Source organism: Magnolia sinica, chromosome 1 (genome assembly GCF_029962835.1).
Source record: "Magnolia sinica isolate HGM2019 chromosome 1, MsV1, whole genome shotgun sequence".
In the NCBI taxonomy this organism is placed as follows: Eukaryota; Viridiplantae; Streptophyta; class Magnoliopsida; order Magnoliales; family Magnoliaceae; genus Magnolia; species Magnolia sinica.
The window spans coordinates 83,935,186-83,943,456 of record NC_080573.1 but is presented as its reverse complement, the minus strand read 5'-3'; the positions used below and the strand labels follow the sequence as shown (position 1 = coordinate 83,943,456).

The window sequence follows — 8,271 nt, the reverse complement described above, 5'->3', positions numbered from 1 at the left end:
AATCTCATCGAGCCATCCTTCTTCTTCACAAATAAGACTGACATACCCCACAGTGATATACTCGGCCAAATGAAACCCGGCTCCAATAACCTTTGAATCTGCTCCTTCAATTCCTTCAAGTCTACTGGTGCCATATGGTATGGTGCCATGAAGATCGGTGAGACTCCGGGCATAAGATCTATACCAAATTCGATCTCTCTTCTTGGAGGCAACCCCGGTTTGTCTTGAAATACGTTGAAAAACTCACATACTACTGGAATTTGATCGATACCTACTTCATGTGGTTTTTCCTCCAAAAGTGCTAAGAAATCGCATAACAGTCCATTCTTTTGCTTTCCAAGAAACTAGAGTCTCGATCGCCCAAGAATAGAGAATGTCAAAGTCTTCTCAAAACAATCCAACTTTGCATGGAACGAAGCTAACCAATCCATTCCCAGAATAACATCGAACTCTTGCATCTCTAATACGATAAGGTTGGCTAACAATACGGAATCTCCAACCATGACAGGGCAAGATCTACATATCTGATTTAACACTACGGAGCTTCCTATTGGTGTAACAATTACTAAATTCTTATGTAGGAGTTCAGGAGATAGACACAATGTATGCACGAAAGAGTCGAAATAAAAGAATGTGTAGCTCTTGAATCAAATAAAACTTAAGTAGGTGAGGAATAGATAATTATGGTACCTTCCACCACTGCCCCATTAGCATTTGCATCTAATGGTACTATGGCAAACACACGACCCTGGGCCGGTTGTTGAGAAGCCTGACCTTCCTGCATTGGCTGATGGTGTTGTTGCTACTGAGGGGGTCTTTGTTGCAGATGTCTCTGAACTGTTTCGATACTTGATGATATGGAGGTCTCTGGTAGTATGGCTGAGGTGCTTGATACTATGGCTGAGGTCTCGGGTGCATCTGTGGGGTCACCTGATAATGTGGTTGCTGAGGCGGTTGTTTACAAAAATGAGCAGAGTGACTCTCCATTCCACAGTTATAACATTTATCCGTAAATCGGTTCATTGGCTGAGCAGAGTTGAGGTGTTTGTTACCATCATCTTTAACTTCTTTGAAGCATCGCCCTGTGCTTGAGATGTATTCAGTGCAGCCCTAGTATTGCTCTTTGCTTCTCTCTTCTGGTTATGACTTTTTCAGAATTCTTCATTGTCTCGCTCTATCATTAGAGCCCATTCTACTACATCGGCATACAATCTAAGCTTAAGTGGAGCTAGCTTGTTATGAATTGACCCTCTCAGACCTCGCACAAACTTCTTAGTTTTGTGAGCTTCATCCTGAATCATATGTGGGGCAAAACGGGATAATTCAATAAATTTATACTCATATTGGCCTAGGTCATCTCCCCCTGTTCTAAGCTTATGAATTCCTCTGCTTTCTGCTCCCGTACACACTTAGGAAAGTATTTCTCATTAAACTTCTCATATAACATATCCCATGTCTATGCGGTATTTTCATCAATTGTTCTAGTAATTGTCTCCCACCAGTGGTCGGCCTCTCCCTCTAACATGAAAACTGCATGTATAACCTTCTGCTCCTCATCACATCCTAAAATAGTTAATATCTTCTCTATTTGCTTTTTCCACTTTTCTGCCTCCATAAGGTCCGACAAACCCTCAAAATCAGGTGACTTCAATCTCTTAAATTTCTCTATTAAACCCCCAACGCCATCCTGCACAACTTGGGCGGCTCCTCTATTATCACAACGAATGTGTTGTCCAAGAATGGTTGCCATGTTACCTAAAGCACGAAAGATCCCATCAAGTGATTGGCCACTTCTGGTGGTCCCCGTTGTGGCCGCCATAGGACTGGCTCTACCTCTACCTCTATCTTCACGCCGGCTCCAAGACATGTTCTAAATCAAACAATAAGCTTTAGATATCACATAAGTATGGATCACTAAAAGACAATATTATAAGTTAAGTTTTGATCACAACAATACTCGCAGGGGATATATCCTAATTTTCAAAGTGACTACGTTTATAAGTAAAACCCTAGGTCCTCAATGATTCTAAACCTAAGCTTTGATACCAATCTGTCACGCCCCAAAATTCGGCACCTAGGTATATCCGACCCCGATTCCGTATCTGAAGGCATGACATATGTTTTGTATGTTTACATTTTATAATCCATACATATATTGACAAAATGATCTCATTCGTAAAATATAAAAATCCAAAAAATAAATAATCAAACATTTATTTAAAGAATAATAAAATGTTTATATTCTGACTATTCAAGATTTACCATCAAACACATGTCATCATCATGTTATCATACTATACTTAATGGTCATTACACTTATTCAGAAAATGGTAAGGAAACAAAAATAAATAAAAGAAAATCTCTTTAAGCTCCTTCATGTGATCCCGATCCTGAAATTTTAAAATCCCAACAGGGTAAGCTGCGAAGCTTAGTGAGTAATCTCAACACAGGTTTCAAAATAACCTCATGTAACACGAATAAAAATGTATTAAAAGATACAATACATATTTAGGTAAAACAACAAATGAGGAGATTTATCAAACAAAATGTTTCAATGTAAATTCAAAGAAAAATGAATGAATGCAATCAACATATGATATACTCCATAATAACATGTGTGGTTTATTCTTTTTTTACACTGTGGCCAGTTTACACTAGTTGGCCAACACTCGTGCCAATACAACACCTAGCCTGGCAATGGAAACCTCTCGCATAACATGCTCAGTCATTCAAATGACACTTGGTGAGGGACTCATTCATATGTTAGCTGGTCAGACTATTACCCTATCGAACCTGACAGTGGGAACCTTTTGCAATCCTGACATGCTCACTCACTAAAAGGGTATGGTAGAGGTTCCAAAAGGTACCAGTTGGGTTTTTGGGACTGTCAACCCAAGGGTCTTAATCGCCCCACCTATTTACGCTTTAGGGATTTTCAACCCAGAGGACTTGATTGCCCCACTTATTTTCTAGCGTTTCATAACTATTTCAATGATGCATGACTTTAATATTGGATGAATCAAATATTTCTAAAAACATTTAACGATTGTTATTGATCAATTCATAATACGTGATGTGCACAATTCATTAAATTTAAAACAAAACTGTTAATCAATGTAAATTGCATATACATGATTAAAGTTCTAAAAAATTAAAAATAAAAATAAATAAACATGCAATATAATCTATTTGATTTAAGAATCCAAAATTTATAAACTTAAGATTTTTACAATAATAATATTATTTTTTATATATATAAAGCCAAACAATTTTGTTTTTTTTTTTCTAAGCAGGATTACTAATAAGCAAATATTTAAGTCAACTTAAGGCATGTCAATTAAAATAAAGACAACCAAACGACAAAAATTAAAATGACATGCTTAAAACTATGGTAAGCAATTAAAACAAATAATAAAAAATTAAACAAACAACATAACAAATAAGATGGGCAAGTAAGATCTAATTATTTGAATAAATGAATAATTAAATAATTTAAAAAAACATTATTTTTTTCTTAAATATCAAGTGAGAGAAAAACTCACCTTTTTCTTAAAAAATATTTTCTTTTCTTTTCTTTTTCTTTTCTTTTCTTTCCCTCTCTTCCTTTTTCTCTCTCCTCCTTTTATTTCTTCCTTTTTCTCTTTCTTCTTTCTCTCCCTCTTTCGAACGTAGATAACCAGCAAGACCCCCTTTTTTCTTCTCTTCTCTCTCTCTCCTCACTTCCTCACCTCACCTCACATTTCACCACCTACCACCCCACATAACTACTCCTCTTATCCTATTTATAGTGATTCATTTCACTGGCTATTACACACATGGGGAGAAGGCAACAGTTGTTGCTTTGATTTTCATCTCATTTGGTCACGGTTTTTTTTTTCTTTCTTTAGATTTAAACAATGTGCACCATTAAGTAGTGTAAGGTGTCATTCATTACATGCATGCCACATGTGTGGCACATTCATGTGCCACATGTGTGTGGTCCATGTATGTGAGGTGTGGTTATGATGAGTGTGCATGCTGTATAGTTTGTGATGCATGCATGGGCCACTTGTGTGTGCATGAGAAGTATATATGTGATGTATTTGATGCATGTATGCCACGTGTGAAAGGTATGTGTGCATGATGTGTTTGGTGCATGTGTGTGGTTGTGATGTATTTGATGGTACATAAATGGATGATGTAGATGGATGGATGGATCAATGTATAATAGGTGGACGGATGGATGTATGGATAGATGGATGGATAAATGTGCGGCTAGATGAGATCGGGGAATGGACTTCGTGATGTACCTGTGAATTAGTGGTGAGATGGACGGTTAGTTTAGATGGATGGACAAGTATTATGATGATTTCAGCATATGGACGGTTTGATGGTTGTATCGTTGGATGGATTTATTAGTTAATGAACAGTTGGATCGGATATGTCCAAATCAATGGTTGAGATTGAACTAGTTGATCTTATAGATCAACGGTCATATCGGACAAATTGGGCACGTCAATCAATGGTTAAAATTTTATGGTCAAGATTTATTTGGGTTATTACAGTTTTTTAGTGGAGTTGAAGTTCATTTATCAATTTTTTAGCCATCTTGTAGAGTTCATACAAATTTCGAATGATGTTGGAGTTCCTATATTAATTATCTCTTCATCTTGCAGAGTTCGGTCATATAGTGATTTTCGGGTGGAGTTGAAGTTCGTTTATTAATTTTCTAGCTATCTTAAGGAGTTCACATACGATATGATTTCTAGGTGAAACAGAGGTTTAATGTTGATTTTCTATTCATCTTGCAGACTTAACTTGTATTGTGATTTTCAAGTGAAGTTGAAGTTTATTTGTTGACTTTTTAATTACCGTGTGTAGTTCATATGATTTCTGGGTGAAGCGGAAGTTCATTTATTGATTTTCTAGTCACTGTGTGGAGTTCTATATGATTTTCAAGTGAAGTGGAAGTCACTTATTGATTTTCTAGTCATCTTGCAGAGTTCACGTACAATGTGATTTTTGGGTGCAATAGAAGGCCGTATGATGATTATTTGACTATCTAGACATATTCACTTGCATTGCAATTACTATTACATTTTCTTAGTAGTGAAATTATATTGATTGACTTTATCTCTGCATATATGATTATGATTTTGAATTACGCTGTTTAATATTCTCTAGTCATGTGTTATGATATATACTGGATTACAAATGATGAGTGTAATCTTAAAGAGTATTCCTCACTGTGATAGCCATTGACACTCTTAAACCGTATTAGTTAATGTAGGTGCAGAGTGAGTCGATGTTGTTCCCTGGGTTGCTAGAGTAGATCAGGCAGTTGGGGAGCTAGACAGGGCCCCTATGACCCATATTGAGCTCATCATTAGTTGTTATTTTTCCATTTTATTTAATGAACTTCTAGTATTTGGGTTGTATAAGTCCTGTGTGGGCGCTACGTTTTAGATTCTTGTGGTGATTGGAATATTTTTTTATACAATGCATGGTTTACTCTATTAACATTTGCTGTTAACTCTGATTAATGATAAGAATATTTAAATTTAGACTGAAATTTTAAAGGCTAACGCTTGGGTTTTTGGAAAACGAGTAGTATACTCATGTCTCGAAGACCGGGGTGTTACACCTACACTCAATTGTTTCAAACGTACGCTTTGCGTCTTACCAAGAAATTTGGATTGATCAATCATCACTGCCATCACATTACATTTTCTAAAATTACAGTTTACACCACCGATACTGAAGAATGGGTATGAGGCAATGTCCTAGAGGGGGTGAATAGGACTTCAATTATTTTTACCTCACTATGCCAAAATTGCGAATTTGCAACAAACCAAATACATCGTAAAACCAAATAAATGATGGATTTCATCCATCGCTTAGTCTATGGCTATTTACAAGGTCTTTTTTTCTTGCGACAAATAAAATTTGTCGTTAATTTGTGATGGATAAGATCCGTCATAGATTACCGATGGATAAGATCTGTCACAAAAATAAAAAATCCATCAAAAAATTAGAAAAAACCCACCCGAATTATTCGTCATTAAAAATATTGGCAATGGATAAGGTCCGTCACTAATATGAGGAGAGCGACAAACTCAAATCTGTTGTTGATTTTCAACTTGTTCAGAAATTAAAGACGAATTTGGTCCGTCGCTAAAATATTTGTGAATAAAAAAAGTATCGTCAGATTTTATTTTTATTTTTTTAATTTTTGAATCTTACACCTGATAGTCATTCAAAAAATAATTCATATGATTGTTTAATAAGAATTATAATCACAAAATAAATCCTATTCACATAATTGTTTAATAAGAATCTTATTCATCAAACTAAAAAGTTCAAGCATACTGAAAATAAAAACTCCCTGCCAAAACATTATATGATACCTCATATGACAAATACATGCACATAAATGGGATCCACTAAATATGATACCTCATATAACAACATATAACCATTGACTTGCAAAATCCTGCAACTCCCTAATGAAATCTAATAAATACTTGCATACTTCTAGGAGACAGGAGCTTTTGATGGGACAGTTCTTTCTTCCAGCTTGAATCCACAACTCTATCTACCATGGGAACATATTCATCAAACTCTAAGAACCCCTCCCTTCCAAATTAGAGAAGCATGTCAAAAACTACTGCTAGACACATTGTCACAGTATTTCTAAAAGATGGAACAATAATTAATTAAATACAAATAGAAGAAAAGCCTCATTGAGAGTACATGAATCTTTGAAGTGGTTTTTGGATCGATAAAAGACTTCACTATGCTCCACAGCAGCCTAAAACCAGGGCTAGCATTGATGATAAACATTCGGCACAATGTCTGTACAAGAGCAAGTCCAATGTTATAGGTAAGCAATATCCCGATGCACATTTCCATTAACAACTCGAGTTCCTATTTAATTTCTAGTCTGAACCAAATTATAATCACAAATGACATCAGGACTCGATACTCAATTAAGATTACAATTTCTAATACAATTATGGTTTATAAAAAAATGTATATGGAAAGATGTTGGGTGAGTCAAGATATACAGATTTCTTTTCTTGGCAATATCTGTTGGTGACTTCTTGAAAGTGTGCCAAGGCCTACACAAATATCAGGAGTCAGAACAATCTGCTTATATTCATATATTTGTTTAAAATAAATAGATAAATAATGAAATCATTAGCACTACCTATCTAGTCAACATCCACATACCTGGAAATGCAATGGATTTATTTGGCGGGAGAGGATCCACCTGCACTGCCTATGTGGTTGAGATCCACATACCTATTAGCACTCGAATAGGGCCTTTATCCCCATTCGTATCATATTCATCTTCATCTGGCACACACATCAATACTAATTAGGAGGCTTGTGCAGAGGAGGCTTTACTGATGTTGAATGGAACTCAGCTAGGAGGGTAAAATATTTATCTTCCTGGGGCTGTAGTCCTAACAAATAAGTTTATATGACTAGATCAGTTTTGAAATATTTTCATGAATGGAAAGTATAGAAACTTTGAGGAACACAACTTTCATTTTTTATTTTATCACAAAGAACTAGATTTATATAGCTATATATTTTGACTGTATTGTGCTCATTGAGCTATTTCATAGGTCTGGTTTCAATCCCAAAAGAACATTGGAGGTGATCATGTTCACATCAGAGCATAACCACAAGTTTACCCAAATCACAAAGGCAACATCATCATCACATATCTATTAATATAAACTTTGAATACATTACTGAAAGGGAAATACATATATCAAAATAAAATCAAAGCTCCAGAAGACAGCTGCACGCTTCAAGCTCAATGCTGTTGTAACCTAACATCACCTGCACACATCTATCGTGTATAAGCTTTTAGAAAGCTTAGAGGGTAGTGAAAGTGTGTGCACAAGGTAAGTGGCAAGTATACAATATAATGCCATAATCATACAATATCAGAGTAAGCGGAAATACTGACAAGTCCATGAGTCATATAACATCAGAGTACGCAATGCAGATCATAATGAGCCAAATATCATATATTGAGAAAGTAATGTAGATCAGCTATGCAATGCGGATCAACTATGCAAATGTGATGCGAATGAAATGCCCAAGCTAGAGTATGAAGCCGAGATGATAGTACGTAGTATCGCAGGCTATGGGGTCCACCACAAGGGACTTCTATCTAAACCAGTCCCATACCTGATTTGGATAGTCAGACTCAATGTGGTAAACTCATGATCTCAAGTTAGTCATGCACCCCAACCGAAATCCTGGTCATTGCGA

At 35.8% G+C, this 8,271-nt stretch overlaps 1 long non-coding RNA gene across 1 annotated transcript; it reads right to left on the bottom strand.

Moving 5' to 3' along the window:
• Positions 1-6,699: 6,699 nt before the first annotated feature.
• LOC131250219 (uncharacterized) lies at positions 6,700-7,425 on the bottom strand. The gene is made up of 3 exons (XR_009173196.1): positions 7,213-7,425; positions 7,047-7,100; positions 6,700-6,834 (listed from the first exon to the last, which is right to left on the bottom strand). It is a non-coding gene; the product is annotated as an uncharacterized LOC131250219 (long non-coding RNA).
• Between the last annotated feature and the right edge of the window lie 846 nt (positions 7,426-8,271).